Below are 15,049 nucleotides of genomic sequence, written 5' to 3'. Positions count from 1 at the left end.
TATTAATACCTTGTCAGCTGCGTGACTTTTTGTCTGTTTGTTTGTTTCAACCCCAATACCAAGAAAACAGAAAAGAAGAAAAGAAATTGAGAAACAGAATAATAAAAATCTTATGGTGGGGGGCATCTTATCCTACTTAATTTTCACCTTCAAAAAGTATGGTCTTGAATTGTTCCCTCAAGAACAGAGTAGACTGAGACTTTAAAGCAGTTAGAAATAAAAACATATATAGAAAATCCCATCCAATAAAAATAGAATCCACTTCCCTCTCTAGTGCCTGTGATCTCAGGATAGAATGCATTTTAGATGATAAAGCAAGTGTGAATAGATTTTAAAAGATAAATATCCTACCAAAGTTTGGTTTGTCTGATATATTTTGGGCACAATATCAGGAGAAGCCAGTTCCTGGGGAAAGACATCATGCTTGGCAAAGTGGAGGGGCACCAAAAAGAGGAGGACCCCACTGAGATGGATTGACACAGTGACTGCCACAGAGGGCTCAAGCTGGGACCAGTCATGAGGATGGGGCCGCCGGGCAGTGTTGTTTCCTGCTGCTGTGCACAGGCTGACAGGGTTTGGGACCAACTGGATGCAACCAAACAACAACCCTCTTCCAACCCCAGTGGAATGAAACTAGAAGTCAATACAGAAGAAAAATTAGATATATATACTAACAAAGCAAATTCAACACTATAATAAAAAGCTTTGACACCAGGAGCAAGTGAAATTTATCCCAGGAATGCAGGGAAGACAGAAACTAACAAGTGCATTGCTGGTGGGAAAATAGAAGGTTGTAGTTACTGAGAGTGAAAATGTGGTGGCTCCCTTCACCAAAAACGTCACTAGGGAATTATCTGAAACCCAAGTGCACTGTCAAGTCAAGCTTTCAAGGTGTCCAAGACTGTACATCATTATGGGAACAGACAGCCTTATCTTTTCTCTCTGGGGTGGCTGCTGTGTTTGAACCTTGCAGTTACTCGACCAATGACTATATCCACACAGCACCAGCATGACACTTTAGAATTAATTACCTTATAATCCAGAAATTTTATATATATCATAAGAATTGAAAGCAAAGACCCAAACACACTCCTCTACGAATGTGCATTGCAGTGTTATTCACAATAATCCCAAAGGTGAAAGCAACCCAAAATGAACGCATAAACAGTAATCTATTATTCAGCCCTAGGAGAAATTAAGTTCTGAGACATGCTGTGACATGGTGAATCTTGAGAAACTGGGAAAAACCTAATTTTAAACTGAAACAAAATCTGTTTTAAAATTAACTATTCATTTGTATCTGTGTGGTAAGACTAAGACTCCTATTTCAGGTTCATCTATACACAAAGATTTTAACAGACAAAAACACTCCATGAAGCACTCAGAACTCTAAAGGCATGACAATCACACCCCTTGCACCTTCATGGGGTCTATTGAAAGCTGGTGAACAGAAATTTTCACCCTTCATTTACAGGTCCTCCTTCTCCTCCTCCTTTCTCTTATCAGCTACAGCAAGACTTCTGGTTTATAACATACAGTGCACGCATCACTTCCTAGCCGACTGGTGCGTCTAAGGCAATACAAATGTGAGAGAATTCCTCACTTGGATTGAGTAGGCCTGTTTACAAGGTGCACCTTTAAAAGTCTAACCATGAAATGAATACCAACATAAAAATAAATTTCAAATGGACAAAAATCTAAATATGAAAGGAACACCATAGAGGTGTTAGAAGAAATTTTAGGACCATGGTCACATCGCATTGGTGAGGAGGCCTTCTTAGAAGGGAACTATGAATGCCATAAAGAAAAATGCTTACATCAAGTCAAAGTCCATGGGGAGCATAAGTGCCCAGTGCTTAAGCGTGAGCTACACACAGTGATTTCCTTCCAAAGAGCTCAGGATGGGAAGGGAACAGGGCACTAACTCTAGAGCAGTATAAGCCATGCCGCTCCACATTAACATCAATGGTGGTAAGTCATATTGGCAGTATGTACCCTTGTTAGGATGTTATGACATCACCCTTTACTTCTTTGATACTCCCCCACAAACCCATGATGCTAATGTAGGCATGATGGTGGAAAAAATCAGACAAATTCCAATGGAAGGACAGCCTACAAAATAACTGAGAGGTACATCTCAAAGTGACTAAAGTTTTCAAAAACAAGCAAAGTGTGGGACACTATCACAGCCAAGAGGAACCTAAGGAAACATGTCGACTAACTGTAATGTGGTATTCTAGATGGGATCCTGGAGCAGAAAAGGGTCATTCGGTAAAAACTAAGGAAATCTGAATAAGCTAAGGACCTAGTTAATAATAATAATGCATAGCTATTGGTCCATTCGTTGTGACAAATGTACCATACTGATATAAGATGTTAATGACAGAGAAAGCTGGGTATAAGGAGCTCTCTCCATTAGCATCTCCATTTTTCTATAAACCTAAAACTATTAAAAATAAATAAAATATATTCTGTGGCAGACAGTCAAAAGACAAATCTCAGAAAAAGTATCTTATTTTGAGAAAAAATTTTGAATATATAAAAAGATAATTAGTAGTTTAACACAGTAACATTGTGCATTATCTTTCATAGTACAATTGACCAGGCTCCGCTGGGCATGCTTGCTGAAGTCTTTCATGTAGTTACCATCAGATCCTGCCATGATCTGAAGACCCTTATTTCTCATGTCTGGTGTGTGAGTGAGCATCTCTCTTTAGATCGTTTACCGGCACCAAGAATGAAAGAGTCAGGCAGAAGTTGGTCCCTTTGAAGAGACACACTGATAGTGTGCAGCACCATTTCCACTGTACTCTAGTCCTCGAAGCAGGTTCAAAGGCCAACCCAGCTGCAAGAGAAAAAACAGGTTCAAGAATGGCAAGGTTCTGGAAGAGCAAGTGGGTCCAGAAAACTTTGGATATACTATCTGCAACAAGTAATACTCAAAGTCTTCTAAAAATAAAAAAGGAATGGTCAAAAATGTGCTAGGACAATGAACATGTAATGCAGTTAGGTATTGCATGAAAGTTGATATGAAAAAGACAGACAACCACAACAAATCTTTCTCACTGCTGTTGTTGTTAGGAGCGATCTGGTCTATTTTAGGTCATAGCAACCCCGTGTGAAGCTGTAGAAATGCCCTTAGGATTTTCAAGTCTGTAATCTTTATAAGAACACGTCTTATGAGGCCTTTCTCCTATGTAGTGCCCACATGAGTTCAAATATCCAGACATTCAGGTAGCAGTTTTAAAACATGCAGAGTCCCCTTATTCTTGGTTATAACTGACCTAAGTCGTGACATTCCTCATTCTGTGTCCTTTTGACTCTCGTAGGGATCTCTGACAGTTCCTCTTATATGCATCGCTGCTGCCCTCTGTTACTAATCTTCAGCAAAAGTTTACTTGTGTGTCATATTAACGATGTTGTTTGATAGCCTATGTGTTCTGTTGGATCATTTTTCTTTGGAATAAACATATACATAGACCTTTTCTAGTCATTTAACCTGGTGACCGTCTTCCAAATTTCTTGGCACAAATGAGTAAACAATTCTGATGTGATATCCATTTGTTGAAAGTTACATTTGGTATTCCATCAATTCCTTGCGCCTTGTTTTATGCCAATACCTTCTGTGCAGCTGGACCTCTTCATTCGTTCCTGAAATGGTTGGATATAGAATGATTTGTGTGGTTCTGGGGGGCGGTACATTCCCTCTGGCATAGTCTAGGGATGTGAACAGCCTTGCTTTCAGACAGAAAGCATTGAAAAGACGATCATGGTAGATGTCATTAGGTTAAAATGCAATATCTTATTTGATCTCCCATTTGACCCATTTAAAAGATGTTTAAAGTTTAATTTTTTTTAAGCAAGTAAAAAAAAATGAAGGGACAATACGTACAGAGTAAGCCTCTGGTGAGACCTCTGTGGCCATCGACTAGAGATGTGAACAGCCTTACATCCTGCAGGGGGCATTGGACAGTGGACGGCAGCAAAAGTAGTTATAGGTTAAAACCTAACACCTTGTCATTTTGAGCTTCCTTTTGACCCATTTTAAAGCTGTTCTAGTTTTTAATATATTTTAAAATATTTTTCACTTTCATTTTGATTGAGGTTTTGCTCTAACTTTGCTGTCGTTATTTTGGGGATTTTTGTTTGTTTTTGTATGTTCTTTGATATATGAAGTCCAAAAAGGTAAATCTATGGAAACAGTCATCGGATTGCTTGCTTCTTGTGGGTGTAGCAGGAAAGGTTAAGGTAAAATGGGGAGGGTATAATAACAAGTGCAAGAAAGAAGGAAATGTTCTACAATTGATAGTGATAATGAGTGTGCAACTCTTCCTAATATGATTGAACTACTGCATTGCACGAGCTGTAGATTTTGTGCCAATACAACTGGTTTTAAAGCACAATGATTAAAGCCTTTTATACCTATATTCCTGGTGCATTGTCTGCTACTGTAGTAGGCACGGTTCCATTTATTGGCTATGTTTACTACTCTGCTCTGTGTCTTTAAAAGTCCCAGGTACCAATAAAACAAAATTGTGCCATTCACTCATTCCTGGAAATTTTAACTCAGCATTCTGAGACGTTTTGCTGTTACAGCTGTTGTGTTCATATTTCTAGCCCCATTAGAAGTTGTGATTAAATGTACATCTCTAGCATCTATTTCTCTTTTTTATAAGTGTGTCACTTAGAGTGCTGTTCTGATATACTTTTCCCACTGAAATTCAATTATATGGGTTCAAGGATTTAAGAAAAGCTCATATGAGTGAGTAACTTCAGCCAAACTACTATGAGAGCCATAAATGCCTGCAGACTGCTAAAAAGCTTGGATTGTGGGGAGAATTTTAAGGTGAGGTTTTATCATTCATCCAGTTTGTATCTGATTTTCTCACATCCACCCTCCATGTAATTACAGGACGGTAGGGATCTATGGCCCTAAAAGTAAAGCTACAATCATTCCAGTTTTATTTTATTTAACACCACAAGCCCTTGCTGGGCATCTGTTTTGTACAAAGGACTGTGCTGAATGCTGAGTGCAACAAGCCATTGCTCTTTAAAGAAGGCAATGCTTTCTAAATCAGACTAAGGTAACTCAGGGTAGTGGTCTTGTGGAAGGGGAGAAGGCTTATGTCACCTCAGTGTTCCTGGGAAACTTTTAGGACAAAATGGGATTTGACCTGGACCTAAAGAGGGTAGATATTCACAGTGAAAATACATCTCAACAAAGACAAAGACTTAGTTCTCTTGATAACGAGCTACCTATCTGTCACATAATTGATGATGTATATAACAAATATAAAAATAGACTAATTACTTCATTGTACAACAAGGTCATACAAGGTACTAAGAACACACTCAACAGTCAAGCATGCAAAAGACATATCTATGGAAGAGAAAATATATGTGACCAGTAAAAATATGAAAGCTCACTAGTCACCTGAAGAGAGAATTGTTGCCATTTGTATTTATAAGGAATCAAGAAGAAGGGGGGAAAAAGCAGCATCTAAGTGGAACAACTGCGCATTCACATCCCGATCGGTCCATGTTTTCCTTCCCGGCACTGAATAGATATGTGCCTCACAAGCACAATCGCCTCCCATTCGACATCTACACATTCTGTTTCTGAACTCCTTTCATCAACCATTTTCAGCTGCCTAAAGGGCATACAATTTCACGCCCCTTCTCTGTTGACTAGCTCAAGCAACTTCAAGAGCTATTCCTTTCCATCGCACCCCTGTAACTCTTTCACGGTTTCCTTTCACGTTATTCTAAAATTTTTATTCTGCTCCAGCCATTTCCTCCTGCTTCCTGGTTTCTTTGGAGGAAGTCTAGAGATTACAAGAGCTGCTAGCCACAAGATCAGTAATTCGAATTGCCAGCTGCTCCACAGGAGAAAGAGGGGCTTTCTACTCCCCGAGTAGAGTTGTAGTCTTGAAAACACACAGGGCACTTCTCCCCTGTCCTGTAGTGTAGCTATGGTCAGCATTCATTCGATGACAGTGAATCTGGTTTGAATTGTTTGGTTTCTTTGGAGCTCCAGTGTGGCACAAACAGTTAAGCACCTGGCTGCTCTCTGAAAGGTTACCAGTTCAAATCCACCAGGAGGCACCTTGAAAGAAAGGCCTGGCGATCTGCTCCTGACAGGTCACAGCCCGGAAAACCCACGGGAGTTCAGTTCTCGTCCGCACAGACGGGTCTCCGTGAGTCGGTACTGACTCCATTGTAACTAGTTTGGGATTTGGGTTTTGTTTTCTTTTGAGCATCTTAAGGACGTAAAAACACTTGTTAGGGTGAGAGATACAGTGGGGATGATTTTTCCCATCAATATCTACATCCCAGATACAGAAGCCCCAGTGGTTTTCTATTGTGCACAGGTTATTAATTCTATGAGTCAAAATTACCAGTAGGACTAAATAAATATGAGACGTGTGTGCCTTCTCTCACCTGAGAAGACAATGCCTTCCTCTGGAGACTCTCTGCCCTCCCTGCCCTGAGATTACTGTCCCCCTCAGGGGGGACAGGTTGACCTGAACTTGGAGTAGCAGCTCTACGTCCCCAGGAGGCCAGTCTCTGGGGAACCACAAAGGCTAGCAAAGCTCAGTAGGTGAGTGGCACCAATCCTCTTCATTCCGCACAAGGCCCCGCCCTGAAATTGCATGTTGAAGACTCTCAGGTTTTCCTATTATTGATCATTCCTATGAAAACAATGCTGCCTGCACATAACAAAAAACACCCACCAAGAGCCAGCACACACTCAGATCCTCTCTTTGCATTCTTGGCTCTTGTCAGGGCCTCTGCTGACTTCTTCCCTCTTGGTACCAGGTGGGTTTTCACTTTTCCATTAGCCAACCCAAGCCCCAACGTGGAGCATCCCCAATTTACAGGAGAGAGGTTTTGCTCCTATTTTTTTATGTGTGTCATTGTGGTTACTAGCAAGATCAAATAAGCTATTAAAAAGAATTTTGTTTATATTTCACATTAATCAGAAGTATTCAGTCTAATGGGACCAGTAAGATGCTGAATTTTGGATCTTAAATTAGTTATTCCATTTTTATTTATTTATTTATTTGCTCTTTAGTTGCCATTGGTAAGAGTATGCTCAACAAAGCACGCACCAATTGCACTGGGCCTACATGTGAATTCCATGATAATAACTCTAGTTTCTGACTTGTGTGTCCTACACGTGCGTTCCATGATAGTAACTCTAGTTTCTGACTTGTGTGGCCATACCCGGACTCCTTTTCTGAGGTCCTCATTATTGACATAAACTCACTGACTCCTAAGCTCCCTCCCTAAGTGATTGAGTTATTCTGAAAGAGCACAGTGCTCAAGGTGTTTTTTTGCTTGTTTTATTTGTGAGTTTAGTAGTTGCTTTATTTTAAGAATAGTTCAGGGTTTATTTTTGGTTTAAGGTTTAATTATTTTTCCAGAGCAATCATTTTAGGGGTTCACCCTCTCCCATGATTCCGGAAAGCCTGGTGTCCGTGAGAATTTGAAGTTCTGTTCCATGTTTTTTTTGCTTTTTGATAAAATATTCTTCTACAGAATTCTCTTATGGAATATTTGATGGAAAGATTCAGCCATGAAAACCAAGCAGAATCTAGTTCTTCTTTCTCATGCAAAGGAGGCAGTAGTTCCTGGAGGCCATTAGCCACACATTCCAGATCCTCTCCTCCTCCTCCTCCAAACTCTCCTCGGTGTGCCAAGGAAATAGAGACAAGCACCTATGATGATGTTTTAAATAATATAAATGAACTCAACTGCAGCAGCAATGGTTTTGGAGTTGTTTCTTCCACAGACCGTAAAGAAAACCATCATGGTTTCAAGGATGATGACTGACATCATCATCACTGAAGGGCATCAAGAAGTGAAATAGCCGTAACCAGACAGGCTGGCGTATAGCTTTGGTATTCATCTCTGGTTTGATTCAAGAAGCCCAATCCGCTGACCCAGAGGAAAGCCATATCATCATGGAAACCAGGACTCCTCCCTCCCTGCTCTTGCCAAGTGAGGAGGAAGAAGCCAGGAATCCTGGCGGGAGGGAGCGGCTTGCTCAGGCCTGGGGCAGAACCTGAAGAGCTCGCTTCGTCCCCACACTTAGGCACTCTGCTGCTAGACTCTCTTTGTTTCTTTGACACACAACTTCACAACATGAAATTTGCTTAGGAGCCTGGGATTCAAATGGACCTCCTCCGGATCCTGATGAGCTCTTCTTGGACTGAGCGAGCTCCAGGCAAACTGCTAAAGCCTAGGCGTTGGCAAGTAGCATGAAAATGAGGCTGTGCATTACGTCATGATCCTTAATTGAAGGAAAAGACAACGGAAGATGATTTATGTTGAAAGAAAAACAAGGGGGAGCATTTTGGGTCTCACTCCTATGTGAAGACACCCACAGCGTGATCTGGAATCCAAGGTTAAAATGCAGCCTGAAAGGACTTCTACCCAACCTCTGAAGGCAGCTTCAATGTCATAAGATGCACTGCTGCTTCCACGGTGAAAGTAGCACTCCCATGCAGCTTCTTTCCATCCTACGTTGTAGTTGTTGGTTCTGACTTACACCGACCCTGTGTATGACATATGAAACACTGCCTGGCCCTCCAGTGCCTTCATAATTGTTGGTATGTCTGAGGCCATTATTGAAGCCACTGGGTCAATCCACCTCCTTCTCCTTCAAGGTCACCTTTTTCGCTGCTCATCAACTCAACTAAACTTGATGTCCTTTGCCAGGGACTGATCTCTCCTGATAACATGCCCAAAATACATGAAATGAAGTCTTGCCTTTTGTCTAAGGAGCATTCTGGATATATATATATATTTTTTTCCAGGATAGATGTGTTAAGCTGGATTGTTTAGAGAAAGAAAACAAGTGACATTTACATATGTATAGGAAAGAACTTTATATCAAAAAGTAATGTAATATCAATAAGACACCTTAACTCAGGCCAGCTCAAATCCATGGGCCGCATGCTAGTCGGGGTTTCTTCAGACTCAGGTGGCAGCAGTTCTGTGATGCAGAAGAGGAACTGGAGGCAGGGAGACCACAGGCTGGGAGTGCAGAGTAGCCTGGAGTCAGGGTTGATGAGAACATGGCAGGGAGCCAATAGCTCAAGGGTGGGCTCCCAGGGTCAGTGGCCTTCATGAGGTCACCCTTGGAGGCAGACACAGAGTCCCAGCAAGGAGGCAGGCAAATGACCAGAAAGGAAAGAAGTTCCCCCTGTTTCTCTTATAAAATGGCCACAAGCCAAAGGAGGCCTCATCAGGCAGTGGCCTGCTTGATAGGTCAGGCTCCACCCCTTCACTTTCACATAGGTGCCAGTTGACATAAAATCTAACTACCATAAGATAATTGTTTGGCAGCCCATGGTACTTTTAATGTTCTTTGCCAGTACCCTAATTCAAATGCCTATATTCCTTAGGTCTTCCTTATTCAATGTCCATTATTCACATGCATGTGAAGCAAATAAAAATATCCCCATGAAGAGAGGCAAGCACCACCTGTCTGTCACTTTGTCTGGATGTGCTGGATTGTGTATGGCTGTCATTCTGGAAGCTATGTCACTGTATTTCAAATATCTGCAGGGTGATCCACAGTGAACAGATTTCTGCAGAGCTTCCAGACCATGAAGAAGGAGGAATAAGCTCTTCACCTCAGAGGAAGTAGCCACTGAGAAGCCGTGAACAGCATCAAAACACTGTCAGATACTGAAAACCTCATGAATTGGCCAAGATAGTGCCAGGGATGAATCCCTCACGTTGAAAGGTGTTGAGAATGAGTGAGGCAGAGTTGCCGCTCAAAGCCAAGTGGACCATAGGAATGTGAGTGGGATAAAGCTTGCAGGAGCATCATGTGTTGATGGAGCACAACTCCAAATAAGAAGTCGTTGCAGACATCTATTAATAATTGGAACTTGGAATGTAGAGGTAGGAACCTGGGAAAATTAGAAATCATCAAAAATTAAATGGACAGCCTTCCTTTAGGTTTCAGTAATTCCTCTCGGTTACATTACCCTTGATCATGCCTTACCAGGCCTCCTACACCCTCCTTACCACCGATTTGGATCACTTCTTGTTCCCGTGTCACTGGGTTTGTCAACACTACTTCCTTTCCCCCCCCACTGCCCTCTCTCCCATGTCCTCTCCAAAAAGTCAGTCCCATTGTTTTCTTCTCCAGATGGATAGTGGGACAAGAGGAAAGTAAAAGGAAACAGAGAAAAGAACTAGGAGACAAAGGGTATTTACAAAGGTATAAATAAAGGCATGTACATATGTAAACATATTTATATATGAGGATGGAGAAATAGATCTATGTGCATATATTTATAGATTTAGTATTAAAGTAGGAGAAGGACATTGGGCCTCCACTCAAGTACTCCCTCAATGCAATACTACTTTCTTCTATTAAATTGGCATTACATGATGCTCACCTTCCCAACATGATCACTGAAGACAAACGGGTGAATAAGCAAATGTGGTAAAGAAAGCTGATGGTGCCCAGCTATCAAAAGATATAGCCTCTGGGGTCTTAAAGGCTTGAAGATAAACAAGCGGCCATCTAGCTCAGAAGCACACCAGCCTGTGTGGTCACGAGGTGTTGAAGAGATCAGGTATTAGGCATCAAAGAACAAAAAAATCAGATCATTGTGAATGAGGGGGAGTGCCGATTGAGGACCCAAGACCCATCTGTAGGCAACTGGACATCCCCTTACAGAGGATCACAGGGAAGAGATGGGCCAATCAGTGGGTAGTCTAGCAATGATGAAACACATACTTTTCCTCTAGTTCCTAAATGTGTCTTCCACCCAACCACCCCACCCCCACTATCATGATCCCAATCCGACCTTAAAAATCCAGCTGAACCAGAAGATGTACACTGGTACAGATAGGAACTGGAAACACAGGGAATCCACATGATCCCTTCAGGATGAATGGTGAGAGTGGCAACACCAGGAATGGTAGAGTGAGGGTGGGGTAGAAAGGGGGAACCGATGATAAGGATCTATATATAACCTCCTCCCTGGGGGATGGACTACAGAAAAGTGGGTGAAGGGAGACATCGGAGAGTGTAAGATATGACAAAATAATAATTTATAAATTATCAAGGGTTCTTGAGGGATGGGGGAACAGGGAGGGAGGGGGGAAAATGAGGAACTGATGCCAAGACCTTAAGTGAAGAGCAAATGTTTTGAGAATGATGAAGGTAACAAATGTACAAATGTGCTTTACACAATTAATGTATGTATGGATTGTGATCAGAGTTGTATGAGCCCCCATTAAAATGATTTTTTAATTAAATGGACTCCATAAAGATTGATAATATAGGCATTGGTGAGCTGAAATTGGCTGGTATTGGCTATTTTGAATCAGAAAATCATAGGGTTTACTATGCTGGAATGACACTATCAAGAGGAATGGCATTCATCATCTAAACAAACAGGTCAGGTTCTATTCTGAAGTACAATGCTGTTAGTGACAGAGTATCACCTATCTACTGCAAGGGAATCCAGCCAGTACAACTATTATTTGAATTTATGCACCAAACACTAACGGTAATGATGCTAAATTTTACCAGTGCCTTCAGTTTGGAATTTGTCACACACGCAGTCAGGATGCATTGACAATTCTTGGTGATTGGAATGCAAAAGTAGGAAATGAAGAGGAAGGCACTGTAGTTGTAAAATACATTCTTGGTGATAGAGACAAAGCTGAATATCTCATGATAGAATTTTGCAAGACTAACAACTTCTTCATCGCAGATATCTTTTTTCAACAACATAAATGATGATTATACATGTGGATTCTCCATATGGAATGCACAGAAATCAAATTGACTATATATGTGGGAAGAGGCAATATCATACTTACCTGGCAGGGGAGATACCATGATCATGTAGGTGGTTTTCCCAGGACAAGGCTCACCCATTGCACTCCGGGTGTGCTGACCCCTGCGATTTTCCCAAATGTGGGAAACTCGACTGCATAATATGTGGTAGTGGGGGACTGCGTTCACACTCTCCCCTGAAAAATAAAAGAGAGAGAGAGAGAAGCTCAATATCACTATCCATATGGATACCAGGGACGACTGTGGAACAGATCATCAACTGCTCAGATGTAAGTTCAAGTTGAAGTTGAAGAAAAAATGTTTAAGTACATGACAACCAAACTATAACTTTGGGTATATTCCACCTGAATTTTGAGAATATCTCAAGAATCAATTTGATTCATTAAACACTAATGCCAGAACACTGATGAGCTGTGGGATAATGTCGAGAACATAATACACGAGGAAAGCAAAAGGTCACTGAAAATACAGGAGCGGAAGAAGAGATCAAACTGAATATCAGAAGAGACTTTGAAACTCACTCTTAATCATAGAGTATCTAAATCAAATGGACGAAATGATGAAGTAAATGAGTTGAACAGAAAATTTCAAAGGGCAGGTGAGGAAGACAAAATAAAGTATTATAATGAAATATTCAAAGGCTTGGAATTAGAAGATCAAAAATTTAGAAGGACACACGCAGCATTTTTTGAACTGAAAGAATTCAAGAAAATTTTAATATTCAAAATTTCAACATTAAAAGATTCTATGGACAAATTATTGAACAATGCAGGAATCGGCAAAAGAGGATGGAAGGAATACACTGTCACTGCATTCAAAAGAATTAGTTGACATTCAGCCATTTCCAGAGAGTGCATATGACCAAAAACCAAGGGCACTGAAGGAAGAGGTTCACATGGCCCTTGGGGCACTAGTGAAAGGCACAGCTCCAGGAACGGATGAAATGCCACTGGAATGTTGCAGTGCACGAATGGAACATTGGAGGCATGCACTAGTCTAGGCCACGGAATTTGGAGGACAGTTACCTGGCCAACTAAGGGGAAAGCACCATGTTGTTGTTGGGGCATATTCCAGAGACAGGTAACCCCACAGAATGTAGACCTTATCAAACAATATCATTACTGTCACATGCAAGTAAACTTTTGCTGAAAATCATCCAACAAAAGTTGTAGCAGTGCATTGACAAGGAACTGCCAGCAATTCAGGTCTTAGTCAGAAGAGGATGTGAAATAAAGGATGTCATTGCTGATGACAGATGGATCTTCACTCAAAGCAGGGAATACCAAAAAATATACTTACTAGTGTTATATTTCTTATGCAAAAGCACTCGACTGTGTGGATCATAACCAAGCATGTATAGCATTGAAAAGAAAGGGGATTCAGAACACTTCATGTGAATTACAAACACTTCATTGTGCTTATGTGGAACCTGTGTGTGGTTTGTTCAAATACTGCATGGTTTAAAAGCAGGAAAGTTGTGTGTCCTGGTTGCATCCTCTCATCATATTTCCTCAATATTTTTGCTGAGCAAGTAATTTGAGAAGCTGGGCTGTGGGAAAATGAGTGTGGCATCAGGATTGAAGGCTTATTAACAACCTTCTGATGACACAACTTTCTTTGCCGAAAGGAAGGAGGGCTTGACGTACTTGCTGATAAAGATCAAGGACTGCAGCCCTCAGAATGGATTAAACTCCACGTAAAGAAAACCAAAATCCTCACAGCCCTCACCACAGGACCATCAGATAAATGGAGGAAAGCTTGAAGTTGTCCAGGATTTCACCTTGCTTGGATCCACAATCGATGCTCATAGAAGGAGCAGTCAAAAAAGCCAAAGGCTCATTGCATTGGGAAAATGTGCTGCGTGAGATCCCTTTCCGATGTTGGAGAACAAGGATGTCACTTTGAGGACTAAGGTGTGTCTGATCCAAGCCCTGGCCTTTTCCACTGCCTCATATGCATGTGGATGTTGGGCATTGGATCAGGAAGATCAAAGAAGGTTCACTGAATTATGGTGCTGGTGAAAAATTTTCAAATTCTCTAGGAGTGCCAAAAGAACAAACAATCTTATGTAATAGTTTATCAGGGATAGTGGTGGGGAGAGAGATTTTGAGGGGAAATGGGGAATAATCAATAGGGAGAGAAAGGATGCACTAGAACTGATTATGATGATATATATATATATATATATATACACAACCCATTAAAAGTGTCTTAATTACTGACGTGTATATTATGTTGATTTTTATATAAAAAACCATTGGAAAAATGAGAACTTAAAACAAAAATATATACTTTGATACTCTGGGTACAGTAGAGAAACAAATCCACAGAAACTCATATGTATAAGAGAGAGTTTTATATAAAGGGTAAGTGCACATCAAGAAAACATCCCAACCCAGTGCTGCCCAAGCCCACAAGCCCAACACTAGCCCATATGTCCGACACCAATCCACAAAGTCCTCCTCCATCTCACAAAACACACGCAATGATGCCGACTGCAGGAGGATAGCCAAGTCAGTGAACGTGTAAGCATCTCAGTGCTGGCAGGGGTCTCCACACACCTGCTCCAGCACCCAGGGCTGCATCGGGGTAGGTCCATGTGGCTTCTACTCAGGGATATCTTGTAGGAAGTGAGCCTTGCCAGCTGAAGCAGGGAACTGGCTAAGGCAGCTGCACCCTAGTCTGTCCATCAGAAAGCAAGAGACCGGAGAACTCAAAAGGAGAGGCTCATCGAGCTATTTATCCCTCTGCCCTTCAATTAACCCCACATGTGTTTATCAGCCAGGTTGGTGCAATAAACTAACTACCTCAATATGTGATGGCCAAGCCAACAGCGCCTAACAACAAGGGGGATACAAAATAGGCAAGTCTTACTATATTTCACAAGGAATGTGAAACTCAATACACTTTCTAAAGCGTTCAAAATTAATAAACATCACATGTTTTTTATATCCATTTCCTTTTAATGTAGCTGTAGGCTTATTTTTAAAAACAAATATTTCCTGACTTGGGAACATACAGTCTTTTCTCACCCTGTGCCATGCTATAGGTGATTTATAAGGTCAGGATGGTAAGTTCAAGAGTGGGACCACATGGATTCATCATCTGATGACCCTACTCAGTGTGAGCAAGGTACTTACACTCAGTCAACTCATCTGAAAAGTGAGGATGACGGCAGGGCCTAATTCACAGGGGGCTCTATGAGGATCAAGG

At 41.3% G+C, this 15,049-nt stretch overlaps 1 non-coding gene across 1 annotated transcript; it reads left to right on the top strand.

The window, feature by feature from the left end:
- Positions 1-11,851: 11,851 nt before the first annotated feature.
- Positions 11,852-12,015, top strand: LOC142454160 (U1 spliceosomal RNA). Its single transcript, XR_012785679.1, has one exon. It is a non-coding gene; the product is annotated as a U1 spliceosomal RNA (small nuclear RNA).
- The last annotated feature ends 3,034 nt before the right edge of the window (positions 12,016-15,049 follow it).

The sequence above is a fragment of the Tenrec ecaudatus genome, chromosome 7 (assembly GCF_050624435.1).
Source record: "Tenrec ecaudatus isolate mTenEca1 chromosome 7, mTenEca1.hap1, whole genome shotgun sequence".
Classification (NCBI taxonomy): domain Eukaryota; kingdom Metazoa; phylum Chordata; class Mammalia; order Afrosoricida; family Tenrecidae; genus Tenrec; species Tenrec ecaudatus.
Note: the sequence above shows the minus strand (reverse complement) of the source record. Positions and strands in the feature narration are given on the sequence as shown.